A 12,950-nucleotide genomic window follows, 5' to 3' on the forward strand; every position below is an offset into this window, starting at 1 on the left:
AATAATAAATAATAAATAATAAATAATAAATAATAAATAATAAATAATAAATAATAAATAATAAATAATAAATAATAAATAATAAATAATAAATAATAAATAATAAATAATAAATAATAAATAATAAATAATAAATAATAAATAATAAATAATAAATAATAAATAATAAATAATAAATAATAAATAATAAATAATAAATAATAAATAATAAATAATAAATAATAAATAATAAATAATAAATAATAAATAATAAATAATAAATAATAAATAATAAATAATAAATAATAAATAATAAATAATAAATAATATATAATATATAATATATAATATAATATATAATATATAATACTAATTAATAAAATTAATAATAAATTATATTAATTATTAATAAATATTTAGTTATAAATAATAATAAAAATAATAAAAATAATAATAATAATAATAATAAGTAATATAATAAATAATAATATAAATATAAATAATAAGTAATACTCCCTCCATTTCTTTTTTATGTATCCATTTGGAATCTGGTGTGGTTTTTAAGAAAAATAGAATATTGGTTTGTATGGGTATAAGTGTAATGATTGGGTGTAAGAGATTATAATAAATAAAGGAGTGAGAAAATAATAATGAAATAAGGTAAGAGAGAGGAGTGATAATGATGGATAATAAAGGAGGTGAGAGAGTGGGTATATGGGGAAGGGAAAATAATTAAATATTATGGGTGTGGAAAATTAGGTGGGAATATGGGTAGAATCTTTAGGTATTTTGGTAATTAGATAGAAATATAAAGGTATTTTAGGATAAAATGTATGTCCAAAAATAGAATAGATTCTAAATGGATACTACAATATGAAACGCTTAAAATGGAAACGAATACAACAAAAAGAAACGGAGGGAGTACAATAATGTAAATAATAATATAATTAATATTAATAATAATAATAATATTATTAATAATAATAATATATCATAATAATAATTATTATTAAAATAAATTAAATTAAATTAAAATGAATTGAATTGAATTAAACTGAATTAAACTGAACTGAATTTAATGCTCCTGAACTGAATGATCCTGAACTGAACTGAACTTAACTGAACTGAACTGAACTGAACTGAATGCTCCTGAACTGAACTGAACTGAACTGAACTGAACTGAACTGCCAAATAAGTCCTGAAGCTGAAATTAAGCCAAAAAGAACAGGGCCTTAGTATATAAATGATATAGTCACCTTTAACTTATGTTGCGAAATAGTGTTTTTAATAGTCACTGGAATGTTCGTTGTGTTTATGTTAGTAGTAGTTTTTAGAGTAGCTATATTTTTTAAAAAGTTACTATAACTTTAAAACAGTAACTATATACTCCCTCCGTTCCATAATGTTCCTCATGTTTACTATTCATATGGTCAAAGTTTAAAAACTTTAACCGTAATTAATAGTATGATTAGAAGTATAAATGTTAACTTGTGTGATATCATTGGATTCGTTTCAATATAAATTTTCTAAATATAAATTTTTTATAAGTTTTACTAATACGAAATTAAAATTATTAACGGTCAAAGTAGTGCATTGGAGACCGCACATAATGCAAAAGTGAGGAACATTATGGAACGGAGGGAGTATGTGTTTAAAATAGTTACCATATTTTTTAGAAAGTTATTATAAGTTTAAAACGGTAACTATTTGTTTAAGATAGTTATTATGTTATGAACAGTTTATAGTGACTTTTTGATAAATAATAGTTACTATACGATTACATTATGTACTATGCTATTTAGAGTATGTTTTTGTCCGCTGCTTAGATAGTGACTATATGATTATAATGGTTATTATATGTGTACAATCGTTACTATGTTATAATAATAATCACTATATGTTTTATATAGTTACTATATGGTTTATATAGTTACTATATATTTGAAATAGGTACTATGTTTATTTTATCATGATTTGTTAACGTATGTTTATTTTCTTCAATAGTTACTTTATTATTTATATAGTTACTATATGTTTGAAATATGTATTATGTTTATTTTATCATGATTTGTTACCATATGTTTATTTTCTTCAATAGTTATTGTATGTTTTATATAGTTATTATATGTTTGAAATAGGTACTATGTTTGTTTATTATGTTATGTGCATGTTTTTTTATGTTTATTCTACATTTTTAGTGATGTAGTTACTATATTATGGATCGAGTTACTATATTATTATCACACCAACTATGTCTACAACTTTGTGACTAAATGACCATCAATAATATTTATAGGTACTATATCTTGTATTATAGTAACTATATGTTTGGTATAGTTTTTTATGTATATTATAATGTTATTTTTATGTTGTTTGTTGTCCTCTATGTTATTAGTAATAAGAGTTACTATGTTATGATCACAATAACTATATGATCATAACAATAACTATATCTGCAACCCTGCTCGTATATGACTATAATTAATATTAAGAGATATTATATCATGTATAATAGTAACTATATGTTTTTAATAGTTATTATGTTATCATTATGTTCTTTTATGTTCTTTTTATGTTCTTTCTTTGTACTCTATGTTATTAGTAATAAAAGTGACTATATTATTATGACAGTAACTATATGACTATAACAATAACAATAACTACATCTGCAATTCTGCGAGTATCTTACCATCGTTAATTCTAAGAGTTACTATATGATGCATAATAGAAACTATATGTTTTATATAGTTACTATGTTATTTTTTCATATTTAAATGTTAAATCATTAACTTAGTTTAAATATTATTGATTCAGAAATACAAAGATGATGCACCCAGAATTGAAGTCGTGCAAAGAATAAATTTTGCAAGAAAAACAAAAGCAAGAGAAGAAGAAAATCCTGACAACAATGGAAACCAAGGACGTGGTAGAGGAAGAAGATGACGTGCTGGTGGAAAAAAGAGACGTGGACGTGTCAATTAGTATTTTTTTAGTTCAAAAAATATTTGATTTTAACATGCTTTATTTAATAGATGCAAATAATTAGAATGTCGTAGCTAAAACAACTAACCAAGTAGTTAATGTTTTCTTTATTACTGTTCAGGAGTTGTAATTACCGTTACTTTTGATATAGTTACTCTTTTTAATTTCAGTAATTATGTGATATACAATAGTAAAAGTTACTATATGACCTCTAAAGCATCTATATATCATATTTTTTATTTTATTATATAGTAATTGTTCTACAGCTAAAGTTACTTTTCTATATGATATAGTTACTCTTTCGATAGAATAATTATTCTTATCGAAATGACTATATTATTATATTTTTTCATAGTTACTATTCTGAAGATATAGTTACTTTACAGAACCTATAGTTTCTATAATATACTCTTTTTGTCTGCAAGAATGAATATATAATTATTCTTATTTTTATAGTAATTGTTTTACAGTTAAAATTACATTTCTATATGATATAGTTACTCTTTGGATAGAATAATTATTCTTATCGAAATGACTATATTATTATTATTTTTTCATAGTTACTATTCTGAAGATATACTACCTCCGTTTCTGAAAGTTCTTTACGCTTTGAAAAATGTGCCCAAAGTATAAAAACATTGACCGTAAATTCTCACTATTATATACATCAAAATGTTACATGTAAGATCTTGTCAGATTGGTCGTGGTATGTATTTTCACAATATCAAATTTTTATAATTTCACATACGAAATTGGATATATTAGTAGTTAAATATTGCATTGGGGGTTGTGCAAATAGTAACTGTAAAGATCTTTTTGAAACGGAGGAAGTAGTTACTTTACAAAACCTATAGTTTCTATAATAGAAGACGCCGATTACCCGGTTCACGTTAATTTACAAAAACACCCTGGTCCATGCTAATTATAGCGTAGACCAGGTCCATGCAAGTGGGATTGTTAGTTATTTATTTAGAACACCTAAGATTAATTTAATAATTGTATTTTTGGTATCCCCTACGGACAAACATAAAAACAAATAAATACCTTGGGAAGAAAAAGTTAAACGGAAGGCCGCAAATCAGGAACCCACGTAATATTCTACAACAAGAACACAAACAAGGAAGGAATTCAAATTTTAAGGAAACTGTATTAGATCCCGTGTACGAACGGATTATGAACAGTTTTATACAAAATATTTAACTGAATATCCTCAAACTATTGCATTTATAACATTTTGAATAAACTCATTTAATTTATTTATCCGATATGCATATTATATTTGTGTAATATGCTAATGCGACCAACATATCGAGTGAATATGTTTTCCATATTAATATACCGATTTGACTAAAGTATTACCAAAAAATATTAAGCAAAATTATTATTAAGTACTCCCTCCGTTTATTTTTGTTGTATCCGTTTCCATTTTAAGCGTTTCATATTGTTGTATCCATTTAGAATTTATTCTATTTTTGGACATACATTTTATTCTAAAATATCCTTACATTTCTATCTAATTACCAAAATACCTAAAGATTCTACCCATATTCCCACCTAATTTTCCTCACCCATAATATTTAATTCTTTTCCCTTCCCCATATACCCACTCTCTCACCTCCTTTATCACCCATCACTATCACTCCTCTCTCTTACCTTATTTCTTTATTATTTTCTCACTCCTTTATTTATTATAATCTCTTACACCCAATCATTTCTCTTACACCCATACAAACCAAGATTCCAATTTTCTTAAAAACCACATCAGATTCCAAATGGATACATCAAAAAGAAATGGAGGGAGTAGTATCTATTATTGTCATAATTTATAAACTAATATTTTTTTCCATACATAAATAGTTTATAAAAAGGATAGATAATAAAAATAAAATAAAACAAATATTTTTTTAGGAAAATGGTTTTTGGCCGGAAAATTTTCCACCAGGAACTGAAACGTGTCATTCCAGGTGTTTATTTTAGTATAAAGTAATAGATAAGCCCTCTTACCCCGTAATACTTGGAATACTTTCATTTTTCGGCTGTTTCTGAATATTTGCAACAATTTCTCTTTTGACATGAGACCGCTAATTATTTATTATTGTTGATCACTCCTTTACGTACCCCACTTGCAAAAATTACTTATTAGTTCAATTCTCTCACGCATAAACAATTAAAATATCACTATTAACCCCATTTGCACATTGTATTGTTTATTTAGATATACTGCCCACAAACATTTCTAAAATTAAATGCAAACATTATTATTGCAAGTAATATGAAATGGAGGGAGTAAAATTAATTTGAGAAGAAAAAGGGTAATATTAACTACTACTCCCTCCGTTCCTTTAAGTTCTATCCATTTGGAAAAGTGGGTGGTTTTTAAGAAAGTTGAAATCTTGGTTTGTATGGGTGTAAGAAAAATGATTATATGTAAGAGATTATAATAAAAAAAGAAGAGAGAAAATAATAAAGAAATAAGGTAAGAGAGAGGAGTGATAATGATGGGTGATAAAGGAGGTGAGAGAGTGGGTATATGGGGAAGGGAAAAGAATTAAATAATAGGGGTAGGGAAATTTAGGTGGGAATATGGGTAGAATCTTTATGTATTTTGGTAATTAGATAGAAATGTAAGGGTATTTTAGGATAAAATGTATGTCCAAAAATAGAAATGGATAGAACAAAAAGAAACTCTTAAAAAGGAAACGGATAGAACATTAAGGAACGGAGGTAGTACTTCCGTTTCGAAATGATCTTTACGCTTCCCATTTTAGTCTGTTTCATACTCCCTCCGTATTTTTTTAGGAGTTACACTTACCATTTCTGGTCGTATTTTATTATGAGTCACACTTTCATTTTTAGTAATTTTTCTACCTCGTCTTCTATTAATTAATACAAGTCTTATATGCACGCGATGCGTGCGAAATTATATAAAAACTTAAAGTTTTATTATTACAACTAATCACAACAAAAACACCAGGGGTTATCTGCACAAAAGCATTTGCAGGTCAGACGGGGAAAGTTAATAACTTCCAGTGTTACAGAAGCAAATGGCTAACAAAGAGAGAGTGAACTTCTTTAATCTTCATGAATCATTCCTCGAGTTCATAAGCATACAACAGAGTCAAAATATTAGGACTTGTTCAATCTTCATGAATCATTCCTCGAGTTCATAAGCATTCCTCAATTTCTTAATCTATTACGATCCACAACAATAAGAAATAGAAGCTGCTTCTTGGCAGTTTCGAGAAGATAAACAATCACTACTATATTATGTGATTCTATCCATTCTCTCTCTTGCTCCTTTTCCATGTTTCAACCATGAAAAACTTCAGGCCACACTTCATTAGAAAATGTAACCTGACAAAAGTAAACATAAAAATTACAGAAATTTCCCCTTGTCAACATTATCCAGCATTACTCGACGAAAATCACAATTGAAAATTGTAATACCTTGTTAAAAATTGACTAATTTAAACCACTTACATTAACGTCCCCCAAAATCCTTCAAATTTCTTCCTGAAAAAACACTAATTTCAACAGATTACCTCTAATTAAATCAATTCTAAGTAGGAATTATAAAACCAAATGAATACCTACAACTTTTAAAAGGAGAATGGACAAGCTACATTGTAGACGTGTAGTGCTTGATAATCTATCAAGATATGATACATCCAAAAAACAATATATGGAGTAAATGAATACCTGCTGGCTCATATGTGCTAGATGTGATACTTCTGCACCTTGTGAAGCTGGAGTTGGTGCACTCCCTCCACATTCCCTCCTAAAACCAATAAAACTGCTTCAACCTGCGACAACCAAATAATTTAATGCTACACAGAATAGACAAAGTCTCCAAGGTTGATGACCAAAAGGGATGGGATATGATCCTACAAAATGTCAGAGTACTTTGACTCAGAAGGCATATGAATTTTTACCAGCATATGCACAACCAAATAATTATAGTCAATTAACCAAGATCACCTTAAATATCCTTATCAGCTATACTAATCACATAATCATCCATTCAACTATAATAACTATGGTAAATTTACCATCTATACGGCTATACTAATACATAATCATGAAGTCCCACACATGATTCACAATTTCACATCCACAAACCACAATTTTAGCTATTGAAAGTTAATTTTCACAATAATTCATCCATCAAAATTAAGAATTTAACTAAATTTTCCACAAAAATCATTGTCAAATTAAACACCAAATTGATAATTTAGCTAAACCTAAATACAAATATTAATTAAAAATCGAGCAATTCAAAACACAACTTGAGTTCTAATGATAGCTTGCAAATCAAGCTTATTCTTCATCACACTACTATTATCTTTAACCTCTCCTTCATCCCAAATCTTACTCCCTCCACTATTCCCCAAAATAACTTTGAACAAATTGGAGTTCTAGCCTTACACATCGTTGACAATTACTTTGTTGGCAGGAAAAACCACTTCGGATGCAGTTTGTCAAACAAAAATGGAGGACTACTTTCACGGCCAGAGTTAACTTGCATGACAATTCGATTATGCGTGGAATATGCTACACTCCTTGAGTCCTTGGAGTCCTAGCCTTACACATTGTAGGGTCACATTTACACAGCAAAGAAGATTCCCTCACATTGTAGGGTTACATTTAAACATCAAAGAAGATTCCCTCAGCAATTCACCTAATGTATGTCTAAAATATCGAATGAACTTAAAAAGTGGATTTACAGTCCGGTCTATCCCTCATCAAATTCTTCATTACCGATTACTCAGATTGAGATTGACAACTCATAAATTCAGAAAATAATCAGCGGCGCATATCCAATTTCTCCTTTGAATAGAGAAATTAATGTTTACATTATCAGATTATAAGAAAAAATCAAAGCATAAAAAAGATTTATACTCCAAATGAATTCGAATCAAACTAAAAAATGAAGAAAAATACTGGTAAATCCGATATTTTTTTTCTAGATCTTCTATGAAACCTTGAACTTGAAAGAAATTCAAATCACAAAATCTGAGAAATTAAAAAAATATGAATTAACAATCACTCACCTCAACTTTCTCGTGTAGCAGTAGCTTCCGCGCATTCATTAGGAATGAGAAAATCAAATCTTCGTCCATTAGGCATCGATAAAAACCCCTAGAAAAATTGAATGAACGCCGACGAAGAAAGAAAAGGGGGAAAGAGGGAGAGCGTCGGGCTACGGAATACTCTATAGTCAGAGTTCGCGATAGAGCAACGGTTGTTTTCGGTGTTGAGAAGGAATTCGGCCGCCAAACTTCAAGATTCTAGGTTTCCTTTATCTCTCCTCTGCACATTGTCATTTTCTCTTTTGATTTAGGGTTTTTGATTGGTGGCAAACTAGGGTCCAGCTAAAATATTGCCAATCATGTTATGCGTTTAATTTTGGTTAAATAACGCACATGATAGTTTAGAGGGTAGTTGTAACACCCTAATAATTATTCCTTATTTTTATAAAACCATTTTCCAACTTAAATACAGGAATTACCAAGATATTATCGCCACCGTGATAACAGCTAAGGCTATTTACCAGAACTACACAGCGGAATTTAACTAACTTTGAAACATAATATAGTTAATGGCCATAACACAACTCGGAACCATTAAGGCCCAAAACTAAAAAATTAAATAGTTCAAAATCCATTAACTAAAATTTGAAGTAATTAATGTAGTCATGACTAGAAAATGAAATTAGAGTTTGTAAATGCTGGAGAGGAACAATCTCTCAAACTCATTCCCATAATGATAATTTCTCCCGCAAGTTATCTCTACAAACTTGTTATTTAAAATCTACTCCCTAACAATGCAAATGCAATGATGGATCATCATAGGGTCATTAAGGCAAAGGCCATGACCGAAGGAAACATGAAGCACGAAGTCAGCGAAAGCTGAGTACGAATAAGCTAGAATGAAATCCTAGTCTAACATGCTTCACTCAACAATATAATAATCCACATGAAAAAGCCATTTAATAAACAAGTAATCATGGAGACAAGACTTGACACTTGACACGACTCTTGACCCACAGATTAATTAAGAATTAGCTTCGAACGGGTAAAGAAAATATCATTAAAAGGAAGAGAAGTGTTGGAAGTCAATCACACCCCCAAAATAATAAATAAATGTTGGGCCATACCGACGGAATTCTCGCATTTAAAAGAAAGAATGAAACAACGTCTTGTATCATTCAAGGAGTACAAGTTTTCCGGCAGGACTCCCCCCATTGTTCATACTCAAAGTATATACATTCCAAGAGTTTTGAAGCTCGTTCTGGTTGCACTTTACGTTAATTAATATTTTATGCACAAGGTGAACTCAAGACACAACAACAAGTCATAAAATATAAGCAACCAAACAATGACACTTCATTTTAATCCTTTAGGACTTGTAATCACACATAGGACTCAAGTGATTACTCCCATTGTTCCTTCTCAATATACTATTGAGATAACCCGACATTGTCAGTTAACAAGCAGGGTGTGCACATGGCACGAATAGTCCTTAGTTCAATTCACATAAACTTTCCAAATCATACCCTACAACGGGGTAGAATAAATGGTGCACGAGGCACGAAACTTGGCTCAAAGTATGCTAGACAACCCGTACAATAGTATAAACATAATCCTTGCTTGTGAAACACTCATACATGCATATAAACTTGAACAACATGCTTGACATAATTCAGCGCATAATTGATCACAACATGACTGTTAACATAGGCTTTATAATTCAACAATAAACCATAACAATATAACATTATTGTTCACCAATCAAACATGAATTCCATATATAATACATCAAGTCACATAATTCACAAATAATAATCATCACATAGTCCTCATGAAATTGGTGGTCACCATAGGCATGTGTGTACCTCGAATATCTAAGTACGGGGGCCACTTTGCGAATCACGACTCAAGGCTAGAAATCACCTCCTATAATTAAAATAACAAAACTTAGTTATTATTCATGTTTACGTACTAAATTTCCAGCAACTTTTATAAATTTTAAAACCTTTGATTTAATTAGAAATTATTTGTCCATAATTAAAATAATAGTCTCCCTTGAAAATTAAAGTCCTAGTACGAAAATATTGGCCCTGTTTGGTTAGGAGCTATTAGTTATTAGCTAATAGCTGGTTTGACTAGCTGTTAGCGGTTAGCTGTTTGTATTAGCTGATTTGACTAGCTGTTTGCATTAGCTGTTTGTGTGAAAGTGTTTGGTAAATTAACTGATAGTTGTTAGCTGTTTAATATGTAAAATGACCATTAAAGACATTGACATACTTTGTTTCTTATTAATACTAGACAAATAGTTTATTGTGTTAATTTTTTTCTCTTTATATTTTTCTAATAAACATTGACTAAATAAAATAAATTTATTTTAAAAAAAATATTCTTGATTTAATTTTTTTAATGATAGGAGTATATATTTTTCAAATAGAGAAATATTACTAATGATATTTCAAGCATGATTGCAATATAATTCAATTGCTTCAAAGTTTTAATATGAAATTTATTACAACAAAAAACGAATCTAGTATATAAGGTGAAATGAAAAAGAAAGTGTGAGTAATGTTTTTAGGAGAAACATATATAGGGTACCAAGGTTGTTGTAATTATAGGCAATAGTAGGACAAATTAGTCATTTTCACCCACTTTCTCAAACCTCTAACTACAAAAGGCTTCTATATTGAGCTTTTCCAAAATTAGCTTTTTCACCCCAAAACTCTCTTCCAATCCTCTCCCAACCAAACACTCCCAAATAACTGATTTCCCAAATAACTTTCCTTTTCCGCCCGTCCCAGATTAGTTGTTACACTTCTAAATTATGAATGACCCCACAATTATTATATTGCCTCTCTCTTCCCACTAATTTTTTTTTGTCCCCACACCCACTCTCCACTACAAAAAAAATCTCGTATAGCAACGGATATATAGCGACGGATTTATATCCGTTTCTAATTTAGAGACGGAATATTCAACATCCGTCTCAAAATTTATTTAGAGACGGATATTGGATATCCGTCGATACTTTTATCGAGGGATTTATAAATCCGTCTCTAATTTAGGGACGGATTTCAAAATCCGTCACTAAGTTAGGGACGGATTCTAAATACGTCCCTAAGTTAGGGACGGATTTTGAAATTCGTCTCTAACTTAGGGACGGATTCCAAAATCCGTCTCTAAGTTAGGGACGGAATTCAAAATCCGTCTCTCAGTTAGGGACGGATTTCAAAATCCGTCTCTAAGTTAGGGACGGAATTCAAAATTCGTCCCTAATGTGTTTTAGCAATTTCAAAACGTAAAGTCCACTAGCAATTTCTCATAGGCCCTTCGTAGAAAGTTAGATCTAAATTAGAGACGAAATTTTAAAATCCGTCCCTAATGTGGTTTAGCAATTTCTCTAAATTAGAGACGGAATTTAAAATCCGTCCCTAATTAAGAGACGGAATTTTCAATCCGTCCCTAGTTTAGAGACGGATTTTCTAGCTCCGTTTCTAATATTTCTTTTAATTATTATCAATTTCACACTTAGAAGTATACAAGTTGTATTTGGTGTGGTTGGTTAGAGTTTCTCCTTGTGACTTTGAGGTCACAAGTTCGATTCCCCTTATCCCTTCCCCTTGCAAAGCTGGAGCGGGTTGACCTAAGCGAGAGATTCCGAACCGGTAATGGGACCGAGTTGAACCGAACATCTAACAATAGGTAGCAATTATTTTTACTTGCTAATTTTAGGGACGGAATTTTGAATCCCGTCCCTAAATTTTGGAACGGATTCAAACATCCGTCTCTAAACTTAGGGACGGATTTAAAAATCCGTTTCTAAAATTTAGGGACGGATTAACAAATCCGTCTCTAAATATTAGATACGGATTTTATGGAATCGGTCCCTAAATTGAATTAGCGACAAGGTTTTTAATAACGGATGTAATCCGTCTCTAAATCCGTCCCTAAGCACACATAGCGACGGATTTAACCAATTTAGAGACGGATTTGGTCCGTCGCTATATGAGCTTTTTTTTGTAGTGCTCATTCAATTAAAAAAATATCCCACAAACTCCTATCACATCTACTTTTACAATAAAATAACAATTGATAATCAAACAACCACTGATCACCTAAAACTTTCTGCAAAGGTAGGTGTAACAACTAATCTGAGACGGAGGGTGTAATAATTTATAGTTTAAAATACGAAATTCAAATAGAATAGGTAAGGAAGAAGAGAATTATACCAAACCGACATATAGCACGGTACAATCTCGAATTGAATGTGATTGGGCGCAAAAGAATTAATCGGAACAAGAACAATACACACAACACACACGAGTGGTCGTGTGTGTGTGCGCGGGCAGCGACGAGCAAGGCAGGGGCACGATGTTCGGCTCGGCAGCAGGCGCGAGCAAATGAACGAAGGTGAGTGTGGCTGGGCGAGCACACGGGAGCAACAATAGCGACAACACGCAACGGCGCGCAAGGGTGCGACGCTGTGCGCGAGGGCGTGAGACGCGCGCGCTGTGCGAGAGGCATGATCGAGTAGCGCAGCAACACAACAACAACACCACCACCACGCAGCTATCACTACTAGAAAAAGGACATTTAACGACGAACAATTTTGTTGTTAAAAGCCTCAATTTTCGTCGTTTAAACCTTTAACGACGGATTTGATGTTCGTTGTAACAGGTTCCGTCGTTATTGGCTTTGACGACAATGTTCGTCGTTAATAATTAACGTTTATTAACGAAAAATTATGATTTCATCGTTAAGCATTAGCGACGGATTACCGATTCGTCGTTAACAATTAACGACGGATTATCGTTTCGTCGTTAACTTTTAGTGACGAAATCATAATTCGTCGTTAATTATTAACGGCGAAGTTACAATTCCATCGTTAAAAGTTAACGACGAAACGATAATTCGTCTTTAATTGTTAACGACGAAACAGTAATCTGTCGTTATATACGTATT

The sequence above is a fragment of the Spinacia oleracea genome, chromosome 6, assembly GCF_020520425.1.
Source record: "Spinacia oleracea cultivar Varoflay chromosome 6, BTI_SOV_V1, whole genome shotgun sequence".
In the NCBI taxonomy this organism is placed as follows: domain Eukaryota; kingdom Viridiplantae; phylum Streptophyta; class Magnoliopsida; order Caryophyllales; family Amaranthaceae; genus Spinacia; species Spinacia oleracea.